This window comes from Sarcophilus harrisii, chromosome 1 (assembly GCF_902635505.1).
Source record: "Sarcophilus harrisii chromosome 1, mSarHar1.11, whole genome shotgun sequence".
Taxonomy (NCBI): Eukaryota; Metazoa; Chordata; class Mammalia; order Dasyuromorphia; family Dasyuridae; genus Sarcophilus; species Sarcophilus harrisii.
Genome location: NC_045426.1, coordinates 470,271,028 through 470,294,985, shown reverse-complemented (window position 1 = coordinate 470,294,985; position 23,958 = coordinate 470,271,028). Strand labels below are relative to the sequence as shown.

Sequence of the window (23,958 nt, the reverse complement as noted above, 5' to 3'; positions counted from 1 at the left end):
CTACTTTTTTTTTTTTTTACTGTTTTTGATATTATTTCTTTCTATTTAGGATAAATGATGACTTAAAGAAGAAAAAACATAGAAATCTTTACATAACTTTTTCTTATTTTTCATTTATTCTATGTTCTTTCTATTTCATTTTTGAATATTTTTAGAATGATTGGGTTTAGTTGTATCTCTTGCCAATATTTCTGTTTTTATTAGGCTCTGTATTTTTCATTATTTTAAAATTCAATATTGTCCATCATCTTCCATGAAGATTTTATAAAATTAAATTTATATTTTCCACAAATATGGTCCTTGGATGCCATATCTTTTTGGTTGGCAAGCAAAAAAAAATCAAGTTTCTACTGACTGAGGTATTTTCTAGGATATTTTGTTCTCTTTAGTGTGATTACTGATTTATATTTGTTAAAGTTCCTCATGAAATAGTGATAATTTATGTCAATTTCTGTTTTTTTAATCCATTTTCCTCTTAGTGGTTGTGGTAGTATAAACAATTTATCTGGAGAGATCAGATGAAGTTTCCTCAGTAGGATGCCAAAATTCATTTTTGTTTTTCTAAATTGGTATCTATTTTGATCTTTTTGCTAGGAAATCAGTAATTTGACTATATGGCTGGACTCACACAGCTATTTCAGAAATAATTCCCATATTAGCTACCAGTTATTTCCTATCTGTTGAAATATATACAATTTCAATTTTTTGGAGGGATAATATTGCTTAGTACTTTCCATATCCAGTATCTTCCTAGTTTCTTCTTAAAGGAAGTATCCATGATAAATATATGCAGAAGACTTCCACCTCTCATTACTTACTACTAAATATGTTTTCCAGCATATTGACTTATCATTCTTCCCTATAACTATCTTTACATTGAAATCATTAAGTACTAAAGTATATAATTATTTAATTCATTGCTATTTTTGTTGAATATTTCAGTTGTGTCCTATTCCTCATCCCACTTGATGTGCTGGCACAGATGTTGGAGAGACTTATTATTTCCTTATCCAACTTATTTTAGGGATGTGGAAAATGAGGCAAATAGGGTTAGTAACTTGCCCAGGATTAAAGAGCTACGAAGTGCCTGAGGCCAGATTTGAATTCAGGAAGATGAATCTACTTGGCTCCAGATCTAGTACTCTATTTGCTGTGTCATTGACCTATCCCATAGTATTATATAATAGATGCTTATTAAATATATGGAGTAGTAAATGCCTGTAGGTATTTTTGCCATTAGTGCACTATTACGTGATACTCAAGTATCCCACGAAATGATTTCTGGCACTACCAATTAAAACTCCCTAAATTAAGCCTTGTTACGTATATAGTATGGAAAAGCCTACCCCCAGATAAATTATGTGAACTTCATTTTGTTTCTTTCACTCTAGTTCTTTGACACTCAAGCTTATATATTATTTTTAGCCAAGCTAAAATAATATATTATTCTTTTTTTTTTGAACTGCAATTATATTGGGAAATCTGTTTCTAAGTCTGATTAATTAACTATACCAGAACAGAGGGAGGGGAGGAAAAAGTACTATAAAGTTCCAGTGAAAAAGTTGGACTAAAAACTGACTTGCTACTTGAAACAATGACCCATCCTATTCAGCTCTGTAGTCACATTTGCACCTTGTGAACTTGCCCTTCCTTCTGCAGGCTGTTCACACTTTTGGTGCTTTCAGTGCCTGACCCCTGAGTGAGCCTTCTACAAAGCTTGGCTTAGGGTGGCACAAAGTGCTTGTTTAAACTTCATTCACACCCCACTCACATATGTGATGTGAACTGGCAGACTGGTCTCTTAGGGGCTATTGTTGAGGCACTAGGAAAGGGCACTTTCGCACATTATAATTGTGATACTTTTTAAACTAATTTGGTTCAAATTAGTTAGGAAGCATTATTGGGCCAAAATGGAGTCGGCCTGGAATGCTTTATTCACAGCTGACCCTGAACTGGAACAGAACTGAAAAATTGACTGGTTGAACTCCCTGAAACAAATGATGCCTGAGTGGTTTCATGCATAATAACTGCCTCTGATTTAAATGGGGCCATCAGTCAGCAGCCACAGAAGCTACAATCTAACCTATATATTTCTAAAAGGCCTCTCCCTGGAGGGTCTTAGCCTCCCCACAAACATGCTGCTTAAACACACACATATAACAGGGAAAGAAAGTATCTGTTACCTTAAATTTAGGGCTGCTTCAGGAGTAACAGTGACAAGCCATCAGAGAGTTGGAATGTAGAGCTGGGATCTATCTGGCGTATCCTTCCTGATAAAATCACTGGAGGCTGAATGGTGGATACGGAAGATGGAATGTTGTACTTGAAATACAAAATTTCTCCGTTCAAATCTGGCCTCTGACATTTACTAAGTACATAGCCATGGGCAATCCCAAGAACCTCTGGTTCTTCATATGTAAAGGGCAAGAGGGGGAGATAATAGTTCCAGTCAGTTATTTTACTGGGTAGAGTAATGGATGGAGTTGTGAGTTTGGAATCAGAATGGAGCTGAGTTCTAACTCAGATATTTCCTAATTATATGACCTTTGACAAATCATTTAACCTCTTTCTGCATTCATTTTCTATTGCCCAGGGTTGTTGGGAAGATAAAATGAGATGATATATAAAAAGTTATTTGCTAACCTTAAAATGTTATATAAATATGGGTTATTATTATTGTTATTATAAAGTGGTAGGTATCAACATTAAGGCATTAAAGTTCTAGTTATTTCACTTTTTAAATGTGAAGTTTCAAGGAAGGAAGGAAATAGGCATTTATTAAATAACTACTATATTCCAGATACTGTGCTCACATATGATAAATGTTATTTCATTTGACTGTTGTAACCACCTTAGAAATAGGTGCTATTACTGTCCCCATTTTCAGTTGAAGAAATGGATAGAGAAGTTCATTGATTTGCATAGGGTAAAACAATAGGAAGTATTTGAGGCTTGGATTTGAACTCAGATCTTCCTGATTATTGACTGGACTGCCTCATTTAATGCCAACATGATTTCTTTCTCCATTATAGGCAAAATAGATAAGCTTTCATTTTAATTTTAAAAAATGAGACAGCTAACTCTCTTTTTTCTATTGCAGACAAAATAGATAAGCTCTTCCTTTTTTTTTTTTTTTTCTGAGGGGATTGGGGTTAAGTGACTTGCCTAGGGTCACACAGCTAGGAAGTATTAGGTGTCTGAGACCACATTTGAACTCAGGTCTTCCTGACTTTAGCGCTGGTGTTCTATGCACAGCACCACCTAGCTGCCCTTAATTAAAGCTAAATTTTAATTTAAAAAAATGAGACAGCAGTTCTTTTCTTTCTGCCTGGCTCAAAAGACTCTCCACAGTGATTATGCCTTTCCTCCTTAGTGCGGCAGTTAATTCCAGTTAGTGACTCACAAAGATTCTGAGCATTTTGTTGCCTAAGGGCCACTTTTTTTTTTTCATGATTCTAGATAAGTAGTAGTCTCAGTCTCTCAATTATTCTGAGTTGAAATATCTATTCTGGTCTTAGGTAATAATAATAATGCTGATAACAATAATGGTTTACATGTCATATGAACCATTATTATATCATATACATTATATTAAATTATATATATTGTTATAAACATGGTTTATATATATTGAAGATTTACAAAGTTATTGTATATATAATTTGATTCTCACAACAATCTTGGGAAGAAATTTTATTCCTTTTTATTCTATGGATGAGATAATTTAGGCAGATAGAGGTTGAATGACCTCCCCAATGTCACACAGCTAATGTTTACAGTGAGATTTAAGCCCAGGTCTTTCTAGCTAAACTAGGAAAACTACCTGAACTTGCACATTTCCATATCAAAGATCTCCATCAACTCCCACATAATAGAGTCTGACTGTATTGGTAGATCATTTGAGGCTTCATCTCTTTTAAAAACAAAGATATGCTTACATGCTTGAGGCACACATAGTGAACTTTAGAGGCAAACAAAAGAAGATCACTAAATTACTTTTGACAAGATTTACTCCTCAAAATTCTCCGGTGCAACAAAGACTTCACATCATTTCTCTAGACCTGACAAACCACTTACATTAAAGTCAAAGGCATGTCCTAATCGTCATCCATGTAGCCATTTTTTTCCCATTTTTTCCTCTTTGCATTTGTATGCTAATCATGAGGAGCAAAAATAGACTTAGATTGGAAATCAAAGATTGGTTGTATACAGGTAATAGAGTGCTTGAACGTTTTATTTAAAGATAGAAGGCTCTTGAACCAGGCTTTATTATTGAACTAAGACTATCTATCCTTTTTGACACTTTTTAAATTAAGTTCTTCCTCTAATTTATGTTTTTGTCAGCTTTCTTCCTTTACCTGGCTTTAAGCTGCCTTTTTTTTTCCACTCTAAGTAATAAACTACTCTGAAGCAGAGGGAAAAAAATTTTAATGACTCCAGGAATTCATATTAACAAAATGGATCATTTGTATACAGCCACAGAATTATGAATCCTTTTGAAATATCTGCCAGGAGGTTTTACCTGAAGGTACAAGACTACCATAACAAAGCTCAAAATTTCATTTTCTCTGTCTAGAAATCCTAGATCCCCCTGGTAAATGTGGCACAATATATATATTTTGAAAATGGAAAGACAAGCTCTTTGAGTACCATATTATAAGGTCAAAAATAGACAACTTAAGGGGTAATGTGGAGATCAAAACCACTATTGAGGTCAAAATCACCCGCCTTTCTCCCTTCAGACAGAAAGTGACAAGCTCCAATAAAGTATAACAGATCAAATAGAAATCATTTTTGTTTGCTTGGCTTTGCACCACCAGTTATATCTGTCTCTTCATTGGATGCTCAATATACCTCCTTATTATCATTAATCCAACCTGCCTCTGAGCATGTTCTATATCCTGTCTCACTTCCATGGAGTTTGAGAGAGCTTCAAACAAAACAGGGTAGCAGCTGCAGTGTGATGAGTGGTGGCAGCCACATAATCTACTGTGATGTCTTATTGGAGAAAATTTGGGACAATGTAATTTCCTCAACTTGACATGATCCTTGACTGGATAATGCAAGCCAAAACATAACATGCAAATTTCTTGGCTGCACTGACTTATCTTCATTTTTACATTACACACATTCAAAAAACGATATATGCTTAGTGGTCAGATGAAAGTACAATTTATAGCATCCTTGGATTGGAAAGAAAAGCAAACAGATTAATTTTGTTGTTTAGTTGTTTCAGTCAAATCTGTTTCTTCATGATTCCATTTGGAGTTTTCTTTGCAAAGATCTTTGAGTGGTTTGCCATTTTCTTCTCCAGTTTATTTTACAGATGAAGAAACTGAGGAAAACAGAATCAAGTGATTTGCTGAAGATCACATAGCTAGTAAATTTCTGAGGTCAGATTTGAACTCATAAAGGTAAGTTCTTGACTACAGGCCTGGCCCTCTATGTCTCTATGAGACCTAGATGTTCAAACAGATTAAAAAACCCAACAAAACAAATAAAACAGATAAACATCAAAAATGATGATGTACAAATTCCCTGAAGCTCATAACTTTCAATGGGAAGCAACATGGTAGAACTGGAATGATCACCTCTTAGATTCAAGGAACATGGGTCCAAGTCCCTACTTGGCTATAAATTAACTGTGTAACACAGGCAAGTCAGCGAATCTCTCTGAACCTAATTTTGTTCATCTTTAAAAAGAACTATTTCATGAAGAAAGATTCCTAAGCAGCATCTAGAGCTATCAGGGAATTGTTAATTCAATAAACATTTATTTTATTGTATTCATTATGTACAGGATAGACTGGCTTCTGATTGTATTTCCTTTGCCTGAAATATTATAGACACTTAATAAATTCTTGTTTATTCATTCATTAATTCTAAGATTCCTTCCTTTAAAGGAACTCTTAAAAGATACTTTAGAGTTCAATAATTCTCCAATTAGATTTATCACTTCAACAGTTCCCTCTCACACACTGTCATTACTTGCCTGGTCTGTCTTTTTATTGTCCATGGCACATCACACTAATTTTGTCTTTGTCATTATTCATACTAGTTAGGGAATACCTGTCCTCCTTCCCTCTACCTATTTAAATACAGTCATTCTTCTATGCCTATAGAAAGAGCCATCTCCCTCATGTCTTCCAACAAGTTCTGAGCTCTGTCATTTTTGACCTTCTAAAGCCTTTGTCATCTTTACCTTATATTTTGTTACATCATAATATTGTATGGCAATTTTATTCTGTCTTACAGTTTTTTAATCTTTCTTTTATATAATCATTTCATATAAATCCTATATTATCCTTGTCTCTCGAATATGTTTTGTTTGAGGGAAGATGTCATATACTTTAAAAAATCTGCTGTAGTATCTCACATAGTACTAAGCAAAAAGAAGTAACTCCGTAATTATTTAAGATGCTAAAAGGCAGCAGAGCAGAGCAGGGAGCTAGATACTTGGACCAGTAGGTGGTAAAGGTGATAATGGACTTAGATTCAAATCCTACATCAGACCTGTATTAGCTGTGTGAAGCTGGCTATGTAACTAGCTTCTCTAATTCTCAATCCTCTTAATCATAAAGTAGTGATAATGATACAATCCACTTCACAGCTCAAATACCATCTTTTAAAGTCTTCCCTAATTCCTACCCTACCTGAAACTACTAGTACTCTTGTCCCCCAATTTCCTTGTATTTAACTGTTTTGTGTGCTTGTTATACATGTGTATAGATATCTTTGTGTGTGTATATATATTTATTTATTAAAATCATCTATACTGTATATATTTTTGTATGTACTTGCCATTTCTTCCATTAGGATGTTAGTTCCTTGCAAGTATAAATCACTGCATTTTTGCTTCTATTTGTATTCCTGTTGCCTAGCACCTTGATAGTACTTAATAAATGTTTATTTTTCTTATTTGAAGATTATTATGAGGGTTAAAAAAGGTAATATGCACAAAGTGTTTTGCAAGCCATAATGTGCTGTATAAATATTGGTTATTAATATTATTATATTATCATTATTCATAGGCATCACACAAGTCGGGAAGATTTGGATACCAATTCCACTTCAGATATGTCTAAGTTTTAGAATCCAAGCAAAGTTATTTAAACTCTCTCAGTTGGGGCAGCTGGGTGGCACAGCACCAGCCCTGAAATCAGGAGGACCTGAGTTCAGATGTGGTCTCAGACACTTAACACTTCCTAGCTGTGTGACCCTGGGCAAGTCACTTAACTCCAATTGTCTCAGCAAAAAACCAAAACAAACAAACAAACACAAACAAAACAAAACAAAAAAACACACACAAACCTCTCTCAGTTTCTGTTTCCTCAGCTAAAATATAATAAAGATACTTACTTAAATATTCAACAATAATATAGGAATATACTCAGTCAACAAACATTTATAAAATGCCTACTATATTTTAGGCACTGTGCTAAGTATCTGTATACAAAGAAAAGTAAAGGACAGTTCCTATTCTAAAAGAAGCTCACAGTTCAGTGGCAGAGAACTGTACTTTACCTCAGAGGATTGTTATGGAAAGGAAAAAAAGGAAATAATATTTCTAAGGCTTTTTGAAACTTTAAAATACCACATGAATATTAGTTATAATTTAACTTAATTCAAATATGTCCATCTGAAAGAATCTTTGGTATGTGCTATTTTCTAATACATCAGGATTAAGGTATCCCCAATTTTTGTCTTCATTTTCCCTCTGACTTGTTCTATGTACAAAATCTAACAAAACATAATGAATAATAAAAGATAATGAAGAGCACACCTATTTCTGCTCTCTCAAATTCTTATCAAATTCAATTTAGACTATACTCAGTTGTTAAAACTACTTTAACAATTTAGATCAAAACAAGGTTACCGATTATTAATGTCTTGTTCAGTTATAATAGTCTTATGTGCTTTAAAACTTAAAAAAAGAACTGTTATTGAAGCATTTCTTCTATGGTATAACTCCCCCCAAAGTAGAGCAGTGATATGGTCTCAATAGCTTAATACTATTAATTCACCCTAAATTCTTTTTTTAATTAAGCTTTTTATTTTCAAAACATAATTTTTCAACATTAACCCTTGCAAAACCTTGTGTTCCAATTCCCCCCTCCTTTCTCTTCCCCTCCCACCTAAATGGTAAGTAATCCAATATATGTTAAACATGTAAAAATATATGTTAAATCCAATATATACATACATATTTATACAATTATCTTGCTGCAAAAATCAAATCAAAAAGGAAAAAATGAAAAAGAAAATAAAATGCAAACAAACCACAACAAAAAGAGTGAAAATGCTATGTTGTGATCCACCTTCTGTTCCTACAGTCCTCTCTCTGGGTGTAGATGGCTCTCATCCTCATAAGATCATTGGAACTGATCTGAATCATCTCATTATTGAAAACCAGAAATGATCATCATATAATCTTGCCACGTACAATGATTTCCTGGTTCTGCTCATTTCACTTAGCATCAATTCATGTAAGTGTCTCCAGGCCTCTCTGAAATCATCCTGCTGGTCATTTCTTATAGAACAATAATATTACAAAACATTCATAAACCATAACTTATTTAGCCATTTTCCAGCTGATGGCCATCCACTCAGTTTCCAGTTTCTTACCACTACAGAAAGGGCTGCCACAAACATTTTTGAACATGTGGTTTTCTTTTCCTTCTTTAAGATCTTCTTGGGATACAAGAAAAGTGGTAAGTGAGTGAGTGAGTGCATAGTATATCGCATCTGGAATGGAGCTGCATGCAATACACCAAACCTATTATATCACAATATAATATAATACATATAGAAAGTGTATATCCAACACAAATTAATGTAATATGCAACTCAGAGTATAAAAATCTATAGAAAAGTGTCCTCTTATATATATGTGCTGTTTCTCTTTATACCTCATTATGCTTTTTAATCAAGTGACTTTATGTTGAGTTAATGTGTCCTTGTGTTTAGTTTGATTAATAAAATAAAACAAATGCTTTAAAAAAATTTAAAAAAAAAAAAGAATCTCTTTGGGATATAAGCCCAGTAGAAACACTACCACTGGATCAAAGGTTATGCACATTTTGATAGCCCTTGGTGCACAGTTCCAAATTGCTTTCCAGAATGGTTTTTCAGGTCACAACTCTTATCAAAAAATGTTTTAGTGAATTGACCCTAAATTCTGTTACAAAAATAAGATGAATTTAGGCCAAATTGAAAATTGCCTAAAGTGGGAAAAACCTGGGTTACAAACAGTCATTTTTCTAAGCTGTAGAACATGAGCTGGTGACTCCAAATCAATCAGGGGTTTCAGTGTGTTTGAGTGAGGTGAGAATGGGGATAATTCTCTCTCAGATAAGAAAACTCAAGGTGACTGTTCCTTGTAATGCTGTATTATAAGAAAAGGTCATAGAAGAGATCCTAGATTCAGAATTATTATGGGAAATGTTAATCCAATTCAATCACACTTTTTGAAATCCTTACAATGTTCAGGGTACCATTTTGCTGGATATTGTGGATAAAATAGATGAAATAAAATACTGACTCTGACCTCAAAGAGCTTACAAACTTATAAGAAGTAATGTTACATGTATACAAATAAGTACTATGTAATGTAAAAGGAATGAACTAGGCAAAATACTTATGAGTAATTTTAGAAGGAAAGTTCATTTCCAAATAGGGGAATCAGATTTCACTGAGGAGACACCCACCACCTGAGTTGGTTTTGAAGTAATCTGCACATCTGTTTTGACCATATATACTGGTCTGTTATTCAAACCTCTTAGTGAACAGCTGAATATAGTTCAAATAAGGAAAACCAGAAATTTACATAACTACTAAGTGACAATGCTTAAGTTGCTCAGACATAACTGTAATTTTTTTATTTTTTAAACTCTCTGATTTATTATTTTTTAAAAACACATATGTTTGACAAATTATCTAGTAAAGTTGACAGAGGGATAGAGTCTTTTAAATTTACCTCACATATTTCCTAGTTGTATGACTCTGGCTAAGTCACTTAACTTCTCTGACCTTCAGTTTTCTCTTACAAAATGGGACTAATCTCAAAGGATTGTTGTGAAGTTCATGCAACATATGACATATAAACTTTTTAGACTTTGCATTATTGTGTAATAAACTCCCTTACTAGCAGTAGTCACTAGTTATGTGGTCAAATTTATTGCACTTTAGATCTTACTTTTCAGGCAGATTAATTCCTTAAAATCAAATTTTGGTTTCCACCTATAACTTAGAGCAGAAACTCTGCTATCAAAGATCACTACATTTACTTTGGGCATCTACATGGTACAGTGGATAAAGTGCTGAGCTTGGAATCAGGAAGATTCTTCTTTCCGAGTTCAAGTTCAGCCTCAGACATTGCTAGCTGTGTGATCTTGGATAAGTCACTTAACCTTATATTTCTCAGTTTCCTCATCTGAAGGGCATTGCAAACCACTTTAATTATCCTTGCCAAGAAAACACCATATGGGGTCCTAAAAAGTGAGATTAAACAATTTTTTTTCAGAAATTCTTCAGAAACAAAATTTTTCAGAAGTTTTGTGAATTCATTTGTCTAGATACAATCTCCATCGACAAAGATGGCAACTCCTCCACTCCTTAATAAAAGGTCTTTATCAGTCTCTGTAGCCAAAACAATTTATGACCTGATGGTCAGAGCCTGCTTATAAGTCTTTCTGAATTTAGCTAGACTACTTTTGATGGAAAGTCCCTTGTCAGGTCTATATACCTGCAGTCTTTCCCAGCCTGGAACAGGCAGGGTAGTATGCCATTAAAAAAAAAAAAAAGCAGGATGGGGGGAGTGGTGTGGAGATTGAGGGAGAGATGCTATTATTTCTTTTCTCCTAGCTGTCTTACATTACATTATATTGAAGAAGTGTTAATTCTACCCCCTGAATTCAAGGAGACCCTTGGCTACCCTGCCTATGTCATTCAGCACTTCATTAGGTATTCCATCCATATATATTTTCCATTCTACAGTTGTGACATTTTCATGCTCCTGGCATTGCACCATCTGAAATATAGGAGAGAAAGACTTCATTTTTCTTTCATACAATTTAATGGGAGTGGTGATGGCACAGTCAGTAATTATGCATCTTGGTTGCTATAGATATCATCAGTGTTACTAATAGAGATAAGATACATAAAGCAATTGAAGGACTCAGTGCCTTTTCGGATGGTTAAAATAAAGCAGCAACAAGTCTGAAAACAAGTTGTCCATGCACTTACAAACACATATACATGAGGAGATTCTAAATATTATATAATGAGAGGGATTTGTCTTCTCAAACCAAAGGCTTTTCAATGCTCCCATTACTATGCTCTATTTCTAAGATCTTGTATATTGTTTAATTTTGATATATGTTAACTGTGATGTTTAAACTGTGAATGAATTGGGGTTGGTTGAGAGACAGTATTCATAACCACTGTAGTGTCACACTAAAATAGAACTCCATTCTTGTGGCAGCATATAAACTTAAAAAAATCAATATTACCCATGTTGCACTGTGCTTTTATTTATTTTCCAAATTATATGTTAATCTGATTTGGGCAGCACTCAGGAGTTTTGCTGTTTTCTATCTGTGAACTCTGTTCGATACTTCTGGAAAGTGAATAGAGAGCTGCCCTCAGAGGAAGGAAGTTCTGGGTTTATGACAAGTAGTGACTATGTGACTCTGGACAAGTCAAGTAACCCCTGCACACCCTAGACAATCTTTGAATATAAATTGTACGTTAATTGCCCATTGGTAGTGGTAAATGGAATTTCTTTCTTCCTATTCTGATGAAATTACAGAATTAATAAGAAAAAACAGTGGCAAAATGGTTCTGTTGTGGGGCAGACATTTAAGTTTAGTTTTTTAGGCTTTTTTGTTTGTTTTAAGAAAAGTGCTTGAATTTGGAATTCTTTTTTTAAGATTTAAAAATATCTTCTAAAATTATGGTTTTATACTCACATATTTATTAGGAAAAATATAGTATAGTCAATATTTTTTTCCCTAGAGCCAGGAAGACCTAAATTCTAAGACAGACACTGCTATTCATTAGTAATGTGACTGTGGTCAGGTAAACCTACCAGAGTCTCATTTTGTCATTTGTAAATTTGGAACAATAATGCTTATGCTATTTACTTCACAGGGTTGTTGTAAGATTCAAACTAAATAATATATGTTAAATTCTATGCCAACTTTAAAGTGTAATATACATCTTACTAGTTGCAGTTTTATAAATCAACAATCCAGAGGCAGCTAAGTGATGCAGTGGAGAAAGAAAGTACCTGCAGTTAGGAAGAACTAAGTTCAAATCAGACTTCAGACACTTAAAAAATCCTGGATAAGTTACTGCACCCTGTTTGCTTCAATTTCCTCATCTGCAAGATGAGATAGAGAGGATACAGAAAACCACTGTAGTAACTTTGCCAAAAAAAAAATCCCAAATGGAATCACAAAGAGTTGGACACAATTGAACAACAAATCAACAATCTGTGCAGGTAATTCAGGTCTTTATTTAGTGTATTCTTAGACCACAGAACTAGTCCAAACCAGAACATTCTTTGAGAATAAAGATCTGGGATTTTTTAGGAATCTTTGATGCATTGTCAGATTAACTAATGATGCTGCTAAGAATATTGGTTATAACCTTCCAAAAATTCTCACCACTAAAGTTTACTTGCAATGTAGGATAATCAATAGATGAAATCAAATAGAGTTTTGGACTTGGAGTCAAGAAAATTATTTTTATCCTAGTTCTGATTTAGCATTGAAGCCTAGAAAGAGATCTGTTTCTGAAATCATAGGACTTGAATCTGAATGTTATCTTGACACTATCTATATGACCTAGAGAAAGTAACAATTTCCTTTGACCTTAGTGTCCCATTTAAAAAAGGAGGGAGCTGAGCTAGATGGCCTCTGAGGTTTCTTCCAGTTCTAGACCTTTAGTCTTATGGCTTATCAGTCATGGGATCATGTATATCACTTTCCATCTCTGAACCTCAATTTCTTCATCTAAGCAAAAAGGACAGTATTACTTTTGTCACCTCATTTAGATAACTGTTGTTGTGAAGACAGAGCTTTGAAAACTTTTAAGTTATACAAAAATGTGAATTTTTATTATTAACATTGTAATGACCTATAGTACAGTCCATTCCTAGGAACTGAGAAAAGCTAATGCTGACCCCCCCCCCTTCTTTTGTAGGAATTTTACCTGTCACTTTTTAAAAATTAATGGAATTTTATTTTTCCAAATTCATGCAAAGATACTTTTTAATATCCATTTCTGCAAAACATTGTGTTCCAGATTTTCTCCCTCACCTCTTCCATCACCCCTTCCCAAGATAGCAAGCAATCTAATATAGGTTAAATTGTGCAATTCTTCTAAATATATTTCCATATTCATCATGCTGAGCAAAAAAAGATCAGATCAAAGGGAAAAAAGTGTGAGAAAGGAAAAACAAAAATCAAGCAAGCAAGCAAGCAAACAAACAACACAGTGAAAATACTATGCTTTGATCCACAATCAGTTTTCATAGTTCTCTTTCTGGAGTTGAATGTCATTTTCCATGAGAAGTCTATTGGAATTGTCTTGAATCACTTCACTGTTGATAATAAGATCCATCACAGTTGATCATTACATAATCTTGTTATTACATGCACAATGTTCTCTTGATTCTATTTACTTCATTCAGTAGCAGTTCATGTAAATCTTTCCAGGCTTTTCTGAAATCAGCCTGCTTATCATTTTTTATAGAATAATAAAAACCCATCACATTCAAATACCATAACTTATCCAGCTATTTCCCAATTGAGAAGCGTTAACTTAATTTCCAATTCCTTACCACTACAAAAGGAGCTACTAAAAATTTTTTTGAATATGTGGGTCCTTTTCATTCTTTTATGATCTCCTTGAGATATAGACTCAGTGGAGACACTGCTGTATCAAAGGATATGCACAGTTTTATACCCCTTTAGGCATAGTTTCACATTGCTCTTCAGAATAGTTGGATCATTTCACAACTCCAGGAACAATGCATTAGTATCACAGTTTTCCCACATCCCTTCCCACATTTATCACTCTCTTTTTCTGTTATCTTAGCCAATCTGAGAGGTGTGAAGTGGTACCTCAGAGTTGTCTTAATTTGCATTTCTCTATTCAATAGTGATTTAGAGCATATAACTAGAAATAAACTTGTTACTTTTAACAAAAATTTAAAATGCTTAATAAACTTGGGCTTCTTAAACTTTTTCCACTTGTGACCTCTTTTCACCCAAGAAATTTCTACATGACCCCAAGTATATAGATATGTAAAATAAGTATACAAATCAAACATTTACTGATAATAAATCATAATTTCTTGACTCCCACAATCAATCACAATATCCTATATAAGACTGTGAACCTTAGTTTTTAAAGCTTGGCTGTAAAAAATAATGTAAGCAATAGCTTACATTTATATTTCACTTTGTGCTGTTCAAAATGATTTTCTCATGTTATGGGGGCAGAGACTGACCAATGAAAGCCCAGTCCTTATGAGCACTTGTAGTGTGTTCTGCCTGACATAATCCCAACGTGAACTTCAGAGTATATGCAGGTATTATTTTTGCTCTGTTGACCCCTTAGAAGAAGAGGGACCTTTTAATTTGCTGCTAATGCAGAGTTGAGAATGCTTACATCTTTCCCTTTCCTAGATGTTTCATTGAAGAGTGCTGTAAATCTCCTGGTGGGGGTAGAAGTCTCAGGGTATGAACTTATGAGACTTGAAAGGATGAATGAACTAGGTTATGACCTTATAGGATTTGAAAGGACCCAAAGTCCAGTAAAATCACTAGAGCTATCCTGGAAAAAAAAATGAGTGGGATCTATCCTAGCATCAATTCAGACTCAACAACTCATACGCTGTTGGGTTTTTTTTTTTCTGGAACATCTTCATTTGTTGGTTACAATGCATAAATATGAATGCTTATAAAATTACTTTATTATTCTCCTGAGGGATCATGGTGGTAGAGAAAGGAGTGTGCCCTGGTTAAAGGGAATGATTTGTGTTTCTGTTTTGCCAGACAGGTTCTAAGATGCATAAGGAACTGTGAAGTCACAGAAATAGTTTTACTGAATACAGATTTTATTGGAAAGAGTTCTGTTTGAGAGAGCAGTCTTGGATTTGAGTCTCGGCAAAATAATTTTTACTTGTAAATTTTATTGGTACTTCAAATTCAACATGTCCCAAACTTTCTTTCTCTAAAAAAGAAAATTCCTCTTAAGTTCCTCTACAATTCATGAATTTTGTTTGTTTGTTTGTTTCTGGTACTATCATTCAACTTGTCTCTCATATTGCAATTTGAGATTAACTTCTTCCTGCCCCCTCAATTATTTTGTCTTTATGGTATATTTCTTACCTTCTGTTTTCTTGTATTCCTAATCCTACCATCACCTGGTACTATATACCTTAATAATCACCTCATTAATACCCAAATGGACTTTTGCAATAATCTCCCAATAATTCATAGGACTACAGATTTGGAACTAGAAAATGTTACAGGTCAATGAATCCGTTTTACCATTGAGTTTAAATGACTTGTTGATAGATACTTAGCTAGTAAGGTTTTAAAAGGAGATATTCCTTCCTTCATGACTAGCACCGTGCTAGCCATGCTGTTGCTTCTTGCACTCTCTCTATTTGAATCACTCCTTTCACACTCTTGACAGTACATTTATATTTAGGTACAGACCTAATCATATCAGTCCTTGGTTCAAAATTTTATCCAATATATTTCTATCACTTTTTGAATTAATCTCAAAATCCTTTCCCAGTCAAGTGAAACATTTCTCAGTCTAATACCACCATCTCTACTACCCTTCCATCCTTAATTCATATTACTATATCTTATATATGCTCTGCTTCTCTAGTCAAACTTGTTCTTCACGTCCATCAAACACATTTCCAACTTTGTACCTTTGATTATATGGTTCACTATATTTGAAACTTCTTCCTTATCTGTTCCTTGCCTAAAGGGTCCTACCCTTTCTTTAAATAAGGGATTTCTTAACTGGGATCCACATAGATACCAAAGGATCTGTAAACTTAGATAGGAAAAAATTAAAACTTTTTTTAAACCAACCTTTGGTTTTCTTTGCAATTCTATGTATTTTACTTCTTAGAAAGAATCTATAGGTTTTACCAGACTGCCAAATGGAACTATGACACAAAAATAATTAAGACCCCTTTTTTGAAAACCTGACTCAAATGAAACCTTCACAAAGATATTTTCACAAATGTCCTTCAAATTCAGTTTTTACATAGTACTTTATTTTTCAATTCCTTACTGCATTTATCATGACATATTGACATTCTAGATATTTGTCTCATCTTGCAAGTAGAATGAAATATCATGATCTTTAGTACTTGCACATAGATAAACATTATATATTCCTCAGAAACTAATAAAAGTTACAAAATAGTCATATAATGAATGCCTGTTGGAAAAAAGTGAATGGAAGGATGGATGGATTGTTGAAGACCCACAAGATCTAGAAGTTGTATCAACCCAAATTTATTGTGAACTAGAAGTTTAAATATATGTATTTCTAGGATCCAGCCCAAGCAGAAATGAGATAGGAAAGAAAATGACAATAAACTCTCTCAGTCCATACTAATCTTTTGCTAAACATCAATTAGTTAAAAAGAAAAAATTTCACTCTGTAAACTAATTTATTTCCATGCTTTTGTGGATATTTTTTATTTTGTTTTCCATTTGAATCCTAATGTTTGTCATTACTCCCCTTCAGATACTGTCTACTACAAAGTGAACTCAGATAGTGCTCAGTTTTCCATTTTCTTCCTTAATGAATTTATAGAAACCATTCATCATGTCTGAAATATCATCCTTCCTCACTTTTACTTCTCATAATCAATATATTCATCCTAAGATCAGCTCAGGAATCATCTCTAAGTGAACTTCTTTCATTCTCCAAGTTAGTATTCTTTTTCTCTTCAAAATGCTGTATTTATTTAGCAGTGTACATCCTGCATCTTGCCCCACCTCCTGGGGAATTTGAGAGTAACTTGTTTTTGTATCCTGGTTTTGCTAGGGCAATTCCTTGCACACAATAGACTTTTAATAAATGTTTCCTTTTTGGAAAATTCCAACTTTGGATAAAAGAGGATTTCCTTACAAATTTGATAGAATCAAGATGAATACTTAGCATATGGATGCAATGGTGATGACAGTTTCAGAATTCAGGGAATTCAGGGAAAACCAAAATAAAAGTGATAAGAGTCAGAGCAGAGGGATTCCCTCCCAAATTTATCTTTATGGGGATCCAAGAAACGTGGAAGAAGATGACAGATGTGGCATAACTAGGATGTTTTTCTTTCTTAGATCAAAGCTAAATATCTTTCTCTGCAGCTGATTCCCCTGCTTTTAGTTCTGTCCAAGAAGAATAAGAATAATTCCTCCTCTAGAGGATGTCCCATTTGAAGACTATTATCAAGTTTCATAGCAGTGGTGTGTTGGATCCACTTTTCACTAGCTTGCCAGAATTGAATTTTCAACATTTACAGCTCAGAAATTGGCAATCGCTACATATCAGGATTTGATTTATTGATTTGTTGATTTCTTAGATTTAAGAAATTATTAATAATGTAGGATAAACTTAAAAGTTTATGCATGTATTTCAGTCTCCCCTTCCCTCTATCTCTGTAAGAGTCTGGTTCTTAAACCTTTATCATCATAACCCTATTTCACTCTATAAACATTGTTTGAACTCAATGGGAGTTGTAGAAGACTCAGGGAAGGAAGTTCTGAAGTCTGGTGGATTGTAAGCTAATAATAATATGATAATAACAAATAGTAGTAGTAGTGAGAGTAAAATAATAAATGGTATTTACAAAGCATTTAAAGCTTCACAACATCCTTATACCTCTCCTTTTTCCTAGACTAAACATCCTTAGTTCCTTTAATTAGTTCTCATATAACATGAACTTGAGAGCTTTCACCACTCTGGATTCCTCCTTTTGTACACCTCTGAACTTATCTAATGCTTTACTGAAATGTATTATTCAGGATTAAACAGAAGAGGGTATGATCTGACCAAAATGAAGTAAGGAAAACTTTTACTTTTCTCATCATGGAAACTATCTTCCTTAATGCAGTCTAAGATGTCTTAGAATTAAATTAATTCTCTTGCTCTATGAAACATTAAATTTAAGGTAATATCTGTAGGCAAGGAGGCATTGTGCACATGCACACAGAACTGTCAGTCAGCATTCTAATCTAGATCCTCTGACTTGTAAGCCAATTCTCTTTGCACTAATCTACACTGCCCAAAAGAAAAGGCAGGATGAGCCCATTTGTCTTTCGGATATACAGAGTATGTACTGCGTAACTGTCACATCATATAACACAACATTGTATCATGTGTGAATTACAGCACACCTCACAAAACCAGACAAAAATGAAAATAAAAACATTTTATATTAACTATCACTTGTCAATATTTGAAATTTTTAACAAAATTATTCCTGTATTGATGACTACAATGAAAAAAGAATGCACAGAAGTTGTATAAGTCTCTATAATTGGGTAGTTTATAGATGAAGGACTATGTGACAAGTATCTTTTGTTTTTTATTTCTTTTTCTAAATACTCACTGACTATATTGGTTTATTCTTTGCAAACTTCTAAGGAATTAGGGTAAAGCTATTTGTAACATGAATAATATAATTTTAAAACAAAACCAAGTTATTTATTGTCATTTTCAAAAATGCAGCAAATGAAAGCTTTATAAAATGGAGTTGTTAGTCAAGTCCATTTTCTGTAGTCCAATGACAACTTGGGTTAAATACCTCCCTTAGTTAGTGAGTAAGGATGAAATTACACATAATGCCGTTGTTTCCTGAAACATTCTTTTCAATAAAGTGTCATCCAGCTCCAAGTCCCATCTCAAAGGAATAATTAGTTGTCCTGATGGTTTGGAAAGGGATACTACTATGTGATTATAAACTTGTTTCTCTCTCCTTCACCTTGAGGTTTTTTATTTCCTTTTAGTGAGGCAAATCAAATTCAATAGAAATGACTTTTTTATAACCAAAAGTGTGAATTCTCTTTTTTCATTTGTTTGATTTTAGACAAGACAACCAATAATTAATTTCACATTAATATGTATACATACATATATAATATATATACATGTTTGCATACACACATATTTATATATGTATACTTAAAATTTGTGTTAAATTATGGCCTTCTCTTGTGGAATGGGGAGGGAGGGGAGAAGACAATTTAGAACTTAGAATGAACAAAAAAATTAAATTAAAAAATAAATATATATAATCAAATTTCTATTCAGACAAGCTCTCTGAATATGGGATATAAGATCAGATGAGAAAGGAAAAAAGAGAAGGAGAGAGAGCCTCCAATATCCATCCGTCCGTCCATCTATCTGTCTGTCTGTCTATCTATCTATCTAGCTATCTATCTATTATCTATCATCTGGTTTCTCCAGTAGAATTTAAGCTCCTCAATGACAAGAACAGAATCATTTTGATCTTTGTATTCTCCACAGCAACTATTCCAAAACTTTTAAACTTTTATCTTCTTCTACAGAAGACCCTGAACAACCTCAGATGAGGACCTTACCTCATATTTTACCATAAAAATTGCTCCCCATACACCTATCTCAAACTATTTATTTAGATATCGTCCCCTACTATCTCTATTACAGTTTCAAAAGAAAAGATGACTTCTCCATGTTGAAGCCCATTTCTACATATACTTGATTCCATCCCCTATTGACTTCTTCAGTAAACATTTTTCATTATCCTTCCTATTCTCTCTCATTTTCAATCTCTTCCTATTTAATAGCTTGTTCCTTGCTGCCTACATTCATCACCAAATATCTATCTCTGAAAAGCCTTCATTTGGTTTTACTGTCCCTGGTGGGCTATCATTTTCTATCTTTCCAGCTCTTTGGGACTAAACTCCTAGTAACCCCACTTCCTTTCCTTTCAATATTTCCTAAAAACTCTGCAATCTGGTTATTAACATCATCATTAAAATGAAACTGTCCTGTCAAAGTTACTAATGATCATGTAGTTACCAGACTGAATAACCTTTTCTCAACTTTCATTATACTCGATCTCTCTATAGCATTTGACACTGAAGCCTAAGACCCTTTAGCCCAGAGGAAACCCACTGTCTGCGGTCTTCTAAATTTTCCTTCTTGGATACTCTGTGTTTTTGTGACACTACTGTCTCCTTGTTCTTCATCTGTTCAACTTTCCTCATCATTCTTCTTGATTCTTATTTCTAAATTGCATTTATTCATTTATTTGTTTATTTTTTCAATGATGTGTTTATTATTTTTCTCACTCTCCTTTCAGTTAAACAAAAAAAAAAATTAAAGAAATTCTTATAACAAATAAATAAGCAAAGCAAATTTCCTTATTGGACATGTTTAAAAAAAGTGAATGTTGCTTTATTCACAATGAGTCCAACATTTCTTTCAGGAAGTGGGTAAAACCTATTTCATTATAGGTCCTCTGGAGATATCGAATTGATCAGAGTTCCTAAGTCTTTCAAAGTCACTTTTCCTTATAATGTTGCTGTCCTTGATTAAATTTTCCTGGTTCTGTTAACTGCATTCTGAATCTATTCTTAATACTTAAAATTCTCTACTGTCATTTTTTTGTGATTGTTTACTAAACTTCCATAGACCAGAATTCTTTTAGACATTCCCCAATTAATGGAGACTCCTTAGATTTCAGTTTGTGATTTCCTTTTTTTCTACTTAGTTATTTTGATACAAACCTATCAGAAGTAGGACAGGTAGGTAGCAGCTGCTGTTTCTGTCAGTAAATTTTAATTCTACTAAGTGCTTTAAATTGCCAGAGACTAGCTGAAGGGTTTCATTTTTTTTATTAGAATGGGTTTTTACCACATAGAAACCATATAAATATCTATATTCTGGGACTAGAAGATTTATTAAATTTAATGTCTCTTAAATACTGGTATGCTCAAAACCAGCAATGCTCATTTCATATTAAGACTTTTGAGTCATAATGCACAGGAATGTATTCTGGATCTTCTGCTTTCTGCTGTCTTGCTTTTGAGCATCCTTTGATTCATTAATTCTTAACTTTAGACTGTTACTGACCTTATTGCGTGACTTCTTGCGGTTTTCCTCTGACTGAAGAATTGCTTTTTAACAACTTCTGATACTTGGGAGCCTCCTCTAATTAGCTTGGTTGCTTCTGCAATGACTTTACAGGATGATTCAACCTTTTGATATCTGTGCTCAGGTAAGTAACCAAGGGGTTCAAGAATTTGGTCCTGGAGGTGAGTGGATGTTCAATCCTGAAGTAATGCCTGCACATGCTAGGTATTTGATAAATATTTTTTCCTACTGATATGAATCTAAGAATAAGCAAAGAAGAGGCTCCAGTCATTTCTATAAGTGAGAAGTATTCTTTTTATTATTATTCTTTTATTTTAATTTTTGTAATGAAACAAGTATTTCTGTAACAGTATAATAAAAAGGTGATTGCACATGAAATTGTAATTTTAGTATATGCAGCTTACTATTGCTTTAGAAAACTTATCATGTAAAAATTTTTTTTCTTTCCCCATTCTCCATTCTGGAGATGGTTACCATTAGACACAAGTGTGTTTGTTTGTGTGTGTGTGTGTGTGTGTGTGTGTGTGTTTGTAAAATCATTCTATGTAAAGTTCTCTTTTATCATTCCTTTCTCTGGATGCCAATAGTGTCTTTCTTCATATGCCTATTGTAGTCAATTTGGGCATTAATAATAGATAAAATGACTTACTCCCTTCAAAGTTATTCTTAAAACAATATTGTTGTTATCATAAAACATTCTCTTTATTCTCCTCATTTTGCTCTTCATCATTTCATTCAAATATTTCCATTATTTTTCTAAAATCATTGAGCTCATCATTTCTTATAGCACAGTAGTAGTCCATCATGATCATATACTACAACTTATTCAATCATTCCCCATTAGATTGGTATCATTTTTGTTTGCAATCCTATGTATTTTGCTTTATACATTTAAAAACATTATTCTAAGAAGTAAATGTTCTTTGGTATATGTATCCATACTTTAATGGATCCATGATATCACCAGCTCTCTCCAGAGGCCTAGATAGTAACCCATATTCCTGTCCTCACCTCCTAACTCTTCTCTATATCAGTCAGTCAACAGTTAAAAAAAACATTTACTAAGCATCTACTATGTGACAAGCATCATGATAAGTGCTGGGGATAGAAGGAAAGGAAAAAGACAGTTTTTGCTATAAAGGAGCTCATAGTCTAATGGAGAAGACAACATAAATGGTAAGAGTATAGGTTCAAAAGAGTAGATACTTAGAATTGATCTAGTCCAACTCCCTCATTTTACAGATACCCTCCAAATTGTTGCCCAGAGAGATTAAATGATGAGTTCACAGTTATATGCATAGTAAATTGTACTGCTAGGATTTGAACTCTGGTCTAGGGATGGCAATTTCAGTACTCCAGGCTATGCATTATTTCTATATTTGTATCTATATCTATATCTATCATACTGTCTTTTAAATCTTTTGCAGCGAATCCATTTAGCATGCTGGTAATATTCCTATAGGTTTAACACAATCTATACACTTGCTCTTTTATACCTTTTAAAAATCAGATATATTTTTGACAACATACTGCTTCTTACAGTTCATTATTGGTAATATTCTGTAGTCTATTTGTGCCTATCATGCATTGCCTTTTGGATACTCCATAAATTTTATTTTTTGATACTTGTGAGAGTCTTTGATGTCAGACATATAGCACCACTGGAACGTTTTTCTTTTTTAATTGATTCTTTTGTTTCAGGAAAAAGCTTGGGATAATTAAAAGCATGACTTTTTCTTTTTGGTCTGCAGTCCTTTCTTTGAGGTTTTAAATTTAACCTTAAATATGCTAGAGATAAACCATCATAATTGGGCTTGTAACACCAAAACATCTGCACATTCCCTATCCTCCTCCATTTCTCTGTATTTTGTGAGTTTTTATGCATTATGGGGCAGTAAGTGGTGCAGTAGACAGAGCATTGGGTCTAGAGTCAGGAAGATCTGAGTTCAAATTTGGCCTCAGATATCTACTATGTGACTCTAGGTAAGTCACTTAATCTTATTTTCCTCAGTTTCCTCATCTGTAAAATGAGCTAGAGAAGGATTGGCAAACTACTTCAGTGTCCCTGCAAGGAAACCCCAAGTAGGATCATAAATAGCCAGACATGACTGAAATAACAACAAATATTACTTATTATATTTTGCTATCCTCCTAAGATTTTTTATAAAAACAATAAGAGTAACACCAAAATCAGATTGTCTTTGTCTGCTTCATCTTCTTGCTTGTCAAGAAACTTGACTATTTACTGGATAAAATGGTTTCTAGGTTAGTGTGGATTCCTCAAGGAAGTTTTTGCTTTATGTCTTTTCAACTTCCATATTTTAGGATGATTATCTATGTCAATACAATATTTGTTCTTTTATTCATTTCTCCTTTTTGTGGCACTGGTTTTTTCTAGTATGGCTCTCTGCTTTCATCAGTCAGGAACTCCAGGTGAAGAAATCAACTCTGCAAACAGAAATGTGATTATTTTGCAATTTATACTCATAGAGTTGCCTGGTACACTGAGAGATTATGATTTATTCAGGGATACCCAATTAGGCTGTGTCATAAGCAGAACTTGAACTCAGGTATTTCTAACTCAGTACCAGTGGTCTTCCTACAAGGCTATCTTTTGATTGATAACAGTTGTTCAGTCATTTCAGTCACGTCTGACTGTCATCCATCCTTCTCTCAACTATATCTCCCTAACTTGCTTATGATAGATGTCAGGTAATCAATCACTCACGATGATGATCAGCATGGAAGCTTTAATGACTTGTTTTGTCTTTCTGA

The 23,958-nt window shown here is 33.6% G+C and overlaps 1 protein-coding gene across 5 annotated transcripts in view; it reads right to left on the bottom strand.

Moving 5' to 3' along the window:
• ST18 (ST18 C2H2C-type zinc finger transcription factor) overlaps positions 1-23,958 on the bottom strand; it is a 326,074-nt gene that overhangs the window by 219,208 nt on the left and 82,908 nt on the right. Inside the window, exon 1 of one of the 5 annotated variants that reach the window (XM_031946405.1) lies at positions 2,184-2,617. The exons of the other annotated variants lie outside the window; for them this stretch is intronic. The gene's annotated coding sequence lies outside the window, so the exon portion shown is untranslated. Of the gene's footprint in view, positions 1-2,183; positions 2,618-23,958 lie in introns of those variants that run through there. 5 annotated transcript variants of the gene reach the window in all.